At 38.4% G+C, this 10228-nt stretch overlaps 1 pseudogene; it reads left to right on the top strand.

Moving 5' to 3' along the window:
- The first annotated feature begins 1344 nt into the window (after positions 1 to 1344).
- On the top strand, positions 1345 to 3016 carry LOC124964056 (T-complex protein 1 subunit gamma-like; annotated as a pseudogene).
- Positions 3017 to 10228: the final 7212 nt, after the last annotated feature.

Here is a 10228-nt window from a genome sequence, read left to right as displayed (position 1 = left end):
AAAAATAAAGCAGTATTTATCCCAACACAAGATTTCAACATATAGTTAATGATCATGAAAATTACCTACCTCTTAGGGACAACTTTTGTGCAATTACCCAAAATCTATCCCTGTAATAAACTTTTTCAGGTGTAAAATTTTCTTTTTAAGTCTGGTGCGGTGGCACATGCCTGTAATCCCAGCGGCTCGGGAGGCTGAGAGGAGAATCACGAGTTCAAAGCCAGCCTCAGTAACTTAGTGAGGGCCTAAGCAACTCAGTGAGACCCTGTCTCTAAATAAAAACCACAAAAAAGGGCTGAGGATGTGGCTCAGTGGCAAAGCACCCCTGGCTTCAATCCCCAATACCAAAAATTAAAATAAATAAATAAATAAGAATTTCTTTTTAGTTGTTTTGTTTGGGTTTTTCCTTTCTCCTAGTTTTTTCCCCATTTTAAATCGTTAACTTTTTTTTTTTTAAAGCCACTATCCTATGTATTTTATCTTCATATTATTTCCAATACTGGAGGTATAAATTGCATAAAGATCTTTAGAGAGTTCTAATTCATTTCATGCATTTTTTTTCAAATTTGACTGTGAATATGCATTATCACAACATTGGCTTTGTATGTAAACACTGCAGGTACACAAAAATTCTGAAGTGGTCACAATAAATAAAGAGATGTCCTTTTTGTCCATCTACATTTGCAAATTATAAAACTTCTTGAGATCCCGATTCTTTGGGCAACTGCATATGCAGGAGTGGTGACCCATGAAGGGTTTTTGCTTATTTCTTGTTTGTTTGCAGTACTAGAGATTAAACCAAAGGGTGCTCTACCACTGAGTCACCTCCCCATCTTATTTTTATTTTATTTGAGACTGGATCTCACAAAGATGCTAGCCTCAAACTTGCAATCCTCCTGCCTTAGCCTCCTAGTCCCCAGGATTACAGGCACGAGCCACCACGTCCCACTTCCATGAAGTTTTTTGATAGATCTCACCAAGAGATTTAAGTTGTCCTTCATGGTATTTCAGATGACCAAAGTTATAAAGTGTCAGGGTCTTAAGCCCCCTTGCTCTTCTCAACCAGTGACAAGGGAAGGGGGCACTCCCCAACAAGGACAGACCCGGATAGGTAGGGCCGACTGACCACCTACTCCCAGCCCTCCTGCGGAGGACAATCAGACTCGTCAGAGAGACCAGTCACAGCAGGAACTCGTTTATTGAGGAAATCACACAGTTTTTATGTAGGGTGGGGGCTAAGCGGGAACCAATCAGCTTAAAGGTCAGCAAGGCATGGGAGGTTCACGCAGGTGAGAGTCCCATAGGACTATATGGCAAGCACGAGCTGCCCCTGCTTGTCTCTCTCCAGAAGATTCTGCCAGTTCTTCCAACTCTGGGTACCCAACTCTGCATCGTACTGCTATGATGGGCCACCATGTTGTGCTGGTGCTCAACCAGAATACAAAACATGAATCTGGAAGAAAAGTTCAGTCTGGAAACATCAATGCTGCTAAGATTATTGCAGATATCATCCAAACATGTTTGGGACCCAAATTCATGATGAAGATGTTTTTGGGCCCAATGGGAAGCTACATGATGACCAATGATGGCAATGCCATTCTTCGAGACACTGAAGTTCAACATCCAGCAGCCAAGTCCATGACCGAAATTAGCAGGGCCCAGGACGAAGAGGTTGGAGATGGAACCACATCAGTAATTATTCTTGCTGGAGAAATGCTGTCTGTGGCTGAGCACTTCCTGGAGCAAAAGATGCACACAACAGTGGTAATCAGTGCTTAACTCAAGGCACTGGATGATATGATCAGCACTCTAAAGAAAATCAGTATCCCTGTTGACATCAATAACTGTGACATGATGCTGAACATCTTCAACAGTTCCATTAACACCAAAGTAATTAGTCGGTGGTCCTCTTCGTCTCGCAACATCACCCTCGATGCTGTCAAGAATGTACAGTTTGAGGAAAATGGTTGAAAGGAGACTGACATCAAGAAATATGCAAGAGTGGAAGAGATACCTGGGGGCATCATTAAAGACTCATGTGTGTTATATGGAATCATGATTAACAAAGATGTGACGCATCCATGAATGCGGCATTATATCAAGAACCCTTGTATTGTGCTACTGGATTCTTCTCTGAAATACAAGAAAAGAGAATGGCTTTCACTGATATTGAGATTACCCAAGAGGAAGACTCCACTCAAATCCTCCAAATGGAAGAAGAGTATATCCAGAAGCTCTGTGAGGACATCATCCAACTGAAGCCTGATGTGGTTATCACAAAAAAAGGCATCTCAGATTTAGCTTAGCACTATTTCAATAGGGCCAATATCACAGACATCTGCAGAATCCAGAAGACAGACAATAATCACATTGCTAGAGTTTGTGGGGCCCAGCTAGTTGGCCAACCAGAGAAACTGAGAGAAAATGATGTTGGAACAGGTGCAGGCCTGTTGGAAATCAAGAAAATTGGAGATGAGTACTTTACATTCATCACTGACACTCCTGAACCATACTCTTCAGGGATGCCAGTAAAGAAATTCTCTCAGAAGTAGAACCCAACCTCCAGGATGCCATGCAAGTGTGCTGCAATGTTCTTAGTTGGTGCCGGGGGTAGCACCTCTGAGATGGCTATAGTCCATTCCTTGACAGAAAAATTCAATGCCATGACTGGTATGGAACAATGGATGTTCAGGGCTGTTGCCCAGGCTTTAGAAGTCATCCCTTGTATCCTGATCCAGAACTGTGGGGCCAGCATTATCCATCTACTTACTTCCCTTTGGGCCAAGCACACCCAGGAGAACTGTGAGACCTGGGGTGTAAATGTGAGTTGGGAACTTTGGTGGACATGAAAGAACTGGGCGAATGAGAGCCATAGGCTGTGAAACTGCAAACATATAAGACAGCAGTGCAGACGGCAGTTCTGCTATGGTGGATCAATGACATCTTCTCAGGCCACAAAAAGAAGGGTGATGACCAGAGCCAGCAAGAAAGGGCTCCTGATGCTGGCCAGGAATGAGTGGTGGGCAAGGCAATTTCAATGCACAGAACGAGCAGTCTTCCCCTTTCCTGACCCAGAGTGCCAGGAACACTGTGGACATCTTTGTTTGGAAGGGATAAAATTGAGGGGCAGTCTCTAGTCCCTTATTGTCCCAGCTCAGTTTGCAGAAGGCACTGACATGTAATTCTTCTCTATTGTAAGCTTTCCATTTAGTTTGCTTCTAGGGATTAAATCTAAGTCATTTGAAATTAAAAAAAAAATAATTAAAAGACAAAGAAAGAATTAGAAGAAACATTTTCATCTACTATGACAAAGGATTAATTATCATTATTACATTAAAAATCATACATTTTGGCCAGGCCAGGTGGTGCATACCTGTAATCCCAGCATCTTGGGAGGCTGAGACAGAAGGATCACGAATTCAAAGCCAGCCTCAGCAAAAGCAAGGTGCTAAGCAATTCAGTGAGACTCTGTCTCTAAATAAAATACAAAATAAGGGCTGGAGACATGGCTCAGTGGTTGAGAGCCCCTAAGTTCAATCCCTGGTATTCCCCCCCAAAAAAAGAAATCATACATTTTTCAAATTAAGCCATAAAACCCACTGAAAAGTGTTATAAACAATCTACAAAAATGAACATGCAACCAGTAATCAAAGAAATGCAAATGAAATCAGCAAAGAACCTTTTTTTAACCCTACTTTTTACCCACACTTTCTCCTCCTCTTCTTTTTTTTTTTCATACTGGGAGTTGAACCCAGGGGCATTTTACCACTTAGCTACATCCCCAGCCCTTTTCACTTTTTATTTTGAGATAGGGTCTTACCAAATTGCTTAGGGTTTAAGATGTGGGGGCTGGCCTTAAACCTGTGATCCTCTTGCCTCAGCACCCCACACCAAGTAACTGGAATTACAGGCATGGGCCACCATGCATGCCCAGCTTTTCTCTTTCATTTCAAATAGCTTTCTTAGCCTCTTTTGACTTTTACTTCCCTAACTTCTGTATATTGAAGTGCCTTAGCATTCTGTACTTCTCTTTTCTATCTATTCTAATTCCCTAAATATCTCAGTCAATGTCATGGTTTAAAAAAAAAAATATCCTATTAATGATTCCCAAAATTCATATCAACTGTTTGGGCCAGAAGATCCTCAAATGTATCTCAGTCTTAACTACGGATACTACTGCTCTACCCAAACCAGCTCTTCCTGCTTTCTTCTCCTTCTTAGTTAATGGCAACTCCATTCTTCTATTTCTCAAACCAAAGAAATCTTTTTATCCCCCCTGGGGCCTCATGCATACTAGGCAAGTGCTCTACCACTGAGATATACCCCAGCTCACAGGCCAAAAATCTTGACACCATCCTTGATTCCTCTCTTTCTCTCATGTCCCACATCTGTTCAGTCAGCAATTCCTATCAGTTCCACCTCCAATATATACCCACCCTACCACCACCACCAGGATCCAAACCACCATCATCTTTCACCTGGATTTTTATAATCACCTCCTAAATGGTGTCCTGGCTTCCACTTCCTCAGTTCCCAGAAGAATAACCAGAATGAACCTGTTAAAACCTAAAACATTCTCACTCTTCTGTTCAACTATCCAAAATCTCCAATTCTCATTCTGAGTAAAATCTAAAGACCTTACAAACCCTGCCTCGTCTACCTCCTTCTTGTCTCACTCTATCCCTCTATCCCTTGTCTCCATGACCTTGTCAATTACTGCCAGGCCTCTTGCTCCTTTTGTTGTCATGTGACCTTGATGTCCCTCCAATATACCAGTCATACAGAGCATTTACACTTGAGGTTCTGCATCTGGATTGCTCCCACCAAGAAATCCATGTGGCTAATATTCCCATTTCCATTGGGTCTTCACTAAAATTTCACCTTTACTTTTCCTCCTCTCCTCCCTTTCCTGAACAATTTAAGGAATATTAGGTGGAATATATTAAGGCAGACTTAGCCCTGAGTGGTATGTCAGAGCCCAAGCAGGGTAGGAAGGGCAACCATGCAGAAGGAGCAGTGGCCTGGCAAGGGATGTCAGAGACTCAGCAAGGTGAGGAAGAATGTGTTGACATAGGTTGTGGGAGTTCAAAATGGGGTCAGAAGGGCATCCAGGCAGGGAAAGCATAGCAGCAGAAGAGAGCGATTGCACAAAAATAAGTAAATAAATTTTAAATAAAGGCATCTAGAGCCAGGTACTTGTAATCCTAGTGACCTGGGAGACTGAGGCAATAGGACAGCAAGTTCAAGGCCAGCCTCAGCAATTTAGCAAGATACTATCACAACACAGAAAAATAAAAAGGGTTAGGGATATAGCTCAGTGGTAGACTGCCCCTGGGTTCAATCCCCATTACCAAATAAAATAATAATAATAATATGGCAGTTAGATTTCTCACTGTCAGAGTACAGATGCACAAATAAGAAAGAGATAAAACTAGAATGAACCATGATGTTGTATTGAAATTGAAATGTACTCATGGTTTTCAATATAGATATATATATTTAAGATGTATACACACATACGCACACACACATGCACACACACGCACACATATGAATATAAGCTGGGCACAGTGGTACATACCTGTACTCCCAGCAGCTCAGGAGGCAGAGGCAGGATTGCAAGTTCAAAGCCAGCTATGGCAACTTAGCAAGGCCCTAAGCAATTTAGTGAGACCTTGTCTCAAAATAAAATAAAAGGTCTGGGGTTGTAGCTCAGTGGTAAAGTGCTTGCCTAGCACATGTGAGGCACTGGGTTGAATCTTCAGCACCACATAAAAATAAATAAATAAAATAAAGGTATTGTGTCCATCCATAAATTAAAAAGAAAAAAAGATAAAATATAAAAAGGACTGGGAATGTGGGTCAGTGGTTAAGTGCCCCTGGGTTTGATCCCAGGTACCAAAAATATATATCTGTATATGTACATATATTAACGAGTATACACACATATTCTCTGTCCTTTGAGAAGACCTAGAAGGAGCAACACCCTAAGAGCAATGAGCACACCTAGCACTAGCAATGTGACTTCTAAACAGCATTCTCTAGGGCTCCTTGGAGAAATGGCTGATTCCAGGGTTGGGGCAGGAAAGTAGAAGATAAACATGAAATATCTTCTGTGCCAGAAAGCAAGGAAGTGCTCATAGACTGATAGGGACATGTGGAAAAGACATATGAGTTTATCTTAACCTGTTTCCACTAAAAAAACCTGAGACACTGACTAAACTGGTTCAAATGGAAAAACATATTAATTTTATGGTATGGTGGCATGCATGTCTGTAGTTCCACCTAATAGGGAGGCTGAGGTAGGAGGATAGCAAGTTCAAAACCAGCCTGTGCAACATAGTAAGACTTGTATTGACAAACAAACAAAACACATGATACAATTCATTGACTAAGATGGAATGTCATACTGGAGGTGTAGCTTATTGGTAAAATAAGAAATCATGAGCTCATACATCTAGATGTACTCAAACAAACTGAAAGTTTGATGAGGAATATGATCAAACATCTCCCAGTGCATACTTAATTACAAATTGAAGAAGACTACAATAGAGAAACTTGGAAGACATGGTCTAAATCAAGTGATCCAAGCAAATGTTGTCAGTAATGAGACAAATCAAAATTATGACCCCTCCGGATTGGGGTTGTAGCTCAGTGGTGTAGCACTTGCCTAGCATGTGTGAGGCACTTGATTTGAATCTCAGCACTGTATATGATAAATGAATAAAATAAAGGTCCATCAACAACTAATATATATATATATATATATATATATATATACAAATATATATATATATATATATCAACAACTAATATATATATATATATATATATATTTTTTTTTTTTTTTTTTTTTTTTTAGGCAGAGGATGGAGGGTTCAAAGCCAATCTCAGCAACAGCAAAGTGCTAAGCAACTCAGCGAGACCCTGTCTCTAAATAAAACACAAAATAGGGCTGGGGATGTGGCTCTGTGGTTGTGTGCCCCTGAATTCAATCCCCTGAACCCCCCAAAAGAATTATGACCCCCCATAAGATACAATGAGAACACAGCATCACTTCTATGATACGCCTGCCAAAAGTACGTAACCCTTGGTCTAATCAGAAAGAAACATTACAGAGACCTAAGTTAAAGAACATTCTACAAAATAAGGGTCCTGATCTTCAAAAGTGTCAAGGTCAGGAAAAGTTGAAATACTGAGAAACTGTTTCAGACTGGAACAGACTAAAGTAACATGATAACTAAAAGCAACATGATTCAGAACTGAATCCTTTTGCTATAAAGAGCATTATTGAAATATACTCTACTCTCATGTATAACTAAAAAAACAAATGAAAAAACAACTATATAAAAAATTCTAAAGAGCATTATTGGGACAAGTGGCAACATTTGAGTGGGGCCTGAAGATGAAATAGTATTAGTGTTTCAGTGTTAATACCCCTATTTTGATGGTTACATTTTGCTTACTTAGGAGAAAGTCCTCCTTTGTAGGAAAGATACACTAAAGTTTTTGGGGAGGTAGGACAATGTATGGGTAATTACCTCTCAAATGACTCAGAAAACAAAAAGGTTTTACTATTATACTTGTTCTGTAAGTTGTGATTTAAATTTAAAATGTTCAGTGAGAACTTTATTAGTCACCCTAAAATTTCAAAGCTCACCCTAATGACAGTTCATATTCCTATTCCGGCCTTATTTTTTTTACTTTAACACACTTACTTTATTTACCTAGTTGATTGTTTCACCCATAATTAAGAAAGCAGGGAATTTTGTCTATTTTATTCACTACTGTGTCCAAAGCACTTAGAACACTGCCTGTGGTATAAAAGATGCTCAATAAATATCTAATGAATAAATGAATGAAATGAGTCTATTAAATAAGTAAGTGTTTTAAGAACAATAATAGTAAATAGAAGGACAGCGGAGATATCTTGTTAAAAATCCTCTTGGAAGACAATTTGGCAATTAAGTCATAAAAATATTAATTTCCTTTAACTCAGAAACTCCATTACTAAAAATGTATTCTAAGGAACTATTCTAAAATGTAGAAAGGTAATCACAGTGTTAAGCTGTTCACTATAGCATTACTTTTACCAAAAACAATAACATACCCCCCAAAAAGTTGGATACATTATGCCAATTTCAATCCACAGACTGAAGTTACATTTATTTTAAATTCTATTTCATTTTAAATTCTAATAATGTGGGGAAATTATTTTTCATATATTATTACAAAAGCATAAATTTGTAGTCTATGATTTCAACTAAATGAAACATGCACTGCCAAAAGACTAAGAAATTACTACATTTATGCCAATTTTTATTTGTTTTTCTCTATTTTCCAAATTGTTGGTAGTATGGTTGTGATTTATTGTCTGAAAATACATTTACAATAAAAAATACATTTATATTTTTAAAAAACACACCATGGATGAATTAGCCAGATACAGAAGGTATTAGCCACAAGAAGAAAGCAATTACTTGAATAAAGAGATTTAGGAATATACAAATCAAAGATTGATTAGTCTGCAATCAAATATAACTAGCTATAAAGAAAGAAATTTTTGAAAAACCTGTTGAAGAAAAGAAATATGTTAACAGAGAAAAGTGATTTGCATAGAATCAAAAGAAGCAACAAACATTTGGCAGATTAGTCTAGTACTACTGAAGTAAGACACATTTAATACAACTAACAAAAACACTAAAAAGGGTAATTTCCTGTGTATCAGGTCCATCGTTCTTTTTTAAAAAATAATTTTCTAGTTGTCAATGGATCTTTATTTATTTATATGTGGAATGGACCTTTATTTAATTTATTTATACGCAGAGCTAAGAATTGAACCCAGTGCCTCACAAATGCTAGGCAAGTTGCTCTGCCACTGAGCCACAACCCCAGCCCAAGGTCCATCATTTTTGCCAAGTATAAAAAATACCCCTCAAACCAGCTGGCACTACTTTGATTCATACTTATCAGAGAACTTATGATCACTAGTTTGGCTTCTCAGTTACCTTTTCCCAGGAAGAGGATGTGCTAGACCTACACCTAGTAACATGAGTACTTAAAATGTGGCTAATCCAAATTGAGATGTTAAAATCCACCTCAGATTTTGAGGACTTTGAATGAAAAAACAAAGTTAAATAGCTCAGTAATTATTTTCACAATGATCATATGTTGGGAAATTATTATATTTTGGATATGTTAGGTTAAATAAAATATTAAAATTAGTTTTACTCATTTATTTTTATGATTTAATATGGCTATATTCTGTGACTTGCATTTGCAGATAGTAGTATATTCTTACTAGGGAGCACTGATCTAGGATACGGAACAAGAATATTGCAATGTAAAGATAAATTAATAAATCCACATCTGATTGGTAAGTTTTCTTTTTTTAGCACCAGGGATTGAACCTAGGGGTGCTTAACCACTGAGCTACATCCCCAGTCCATTTTTATTTTTTATTTTGAGATAGGGTCTCGCTGAGTTGCTTAGGGCCTTGCTGAGTTGCTGAGGCTGGCTTTGAACTTGAAAACCTCCTGCCTCAGCCTCCCAAGCCACTGGGATTATAGGATGCACCTGGCGACTGATGAGTTTTCATGGCATAAGTCTGTCCATCACAAATGGATCAACTCTACACTAACAAAATCAAGCCCTGCAAATTAGATGATTAGACCTTCACTGAAGTGAGCAAATCTAAGTTTTGGCACCCTTTGAGTTTCCTGGGCACAAGCTGTCAGCTCAGCCATTTCTTGGCTCACAATCTTGTGTTTAGACTTTGTTCTTCAAAGGAGAGGGTTGTGAATTATTCATATTTGCTCTCCTACAGTTTAGGTGCCTTAAACAGAGGTATTGAGAAGTTTGTTAAATAAGTATTCTACATTTGATGCCTTTGATCACAGCTATATGCCTCCTTACCTCAAAAAGTACTTGTACATAACTTTCCATTGTTTTTTTCTTCATCTGTTAATTGTAAATAGCTTGTAAAGACTGAACGCATACTCAACAGAAAGCAAAATTATTTAGTAGTGTAATGTAAAAAATGGTGAATAACTCTAATATGCAGTGAGTCTGATAACCATTACAGTACATTATATTTTATTTTCAAGGTCAAAGTCTTAAAGACAAACCACAGAACTGATATTTTATCATTACATGATAGCCTCAAGGCTGATACAGAACAGTGGTGGAAAGGAAAATAGATGACACAAAATGAAAAGTAGGTTTATCA

Source organism: Sciurus carolinensis, chromosome 1 (assembly GCF_902686445.1).
Source record: "Sciurus carolinensis chromosome 1, mSciCar1.2, whole genome shotgun sequence".
In the NCBI taxonomy this organism is placed as follows: Eukaryota; Metazoa; Chordata; class Mammalia; order Rodentia; family Sciuridae; genus Sciurus; species Sciurus carolinensis.
Note: the sequence above shows the minus strand (reverse complement) of the source record. Positions and strands in the feature narration are given on the sequence as shown.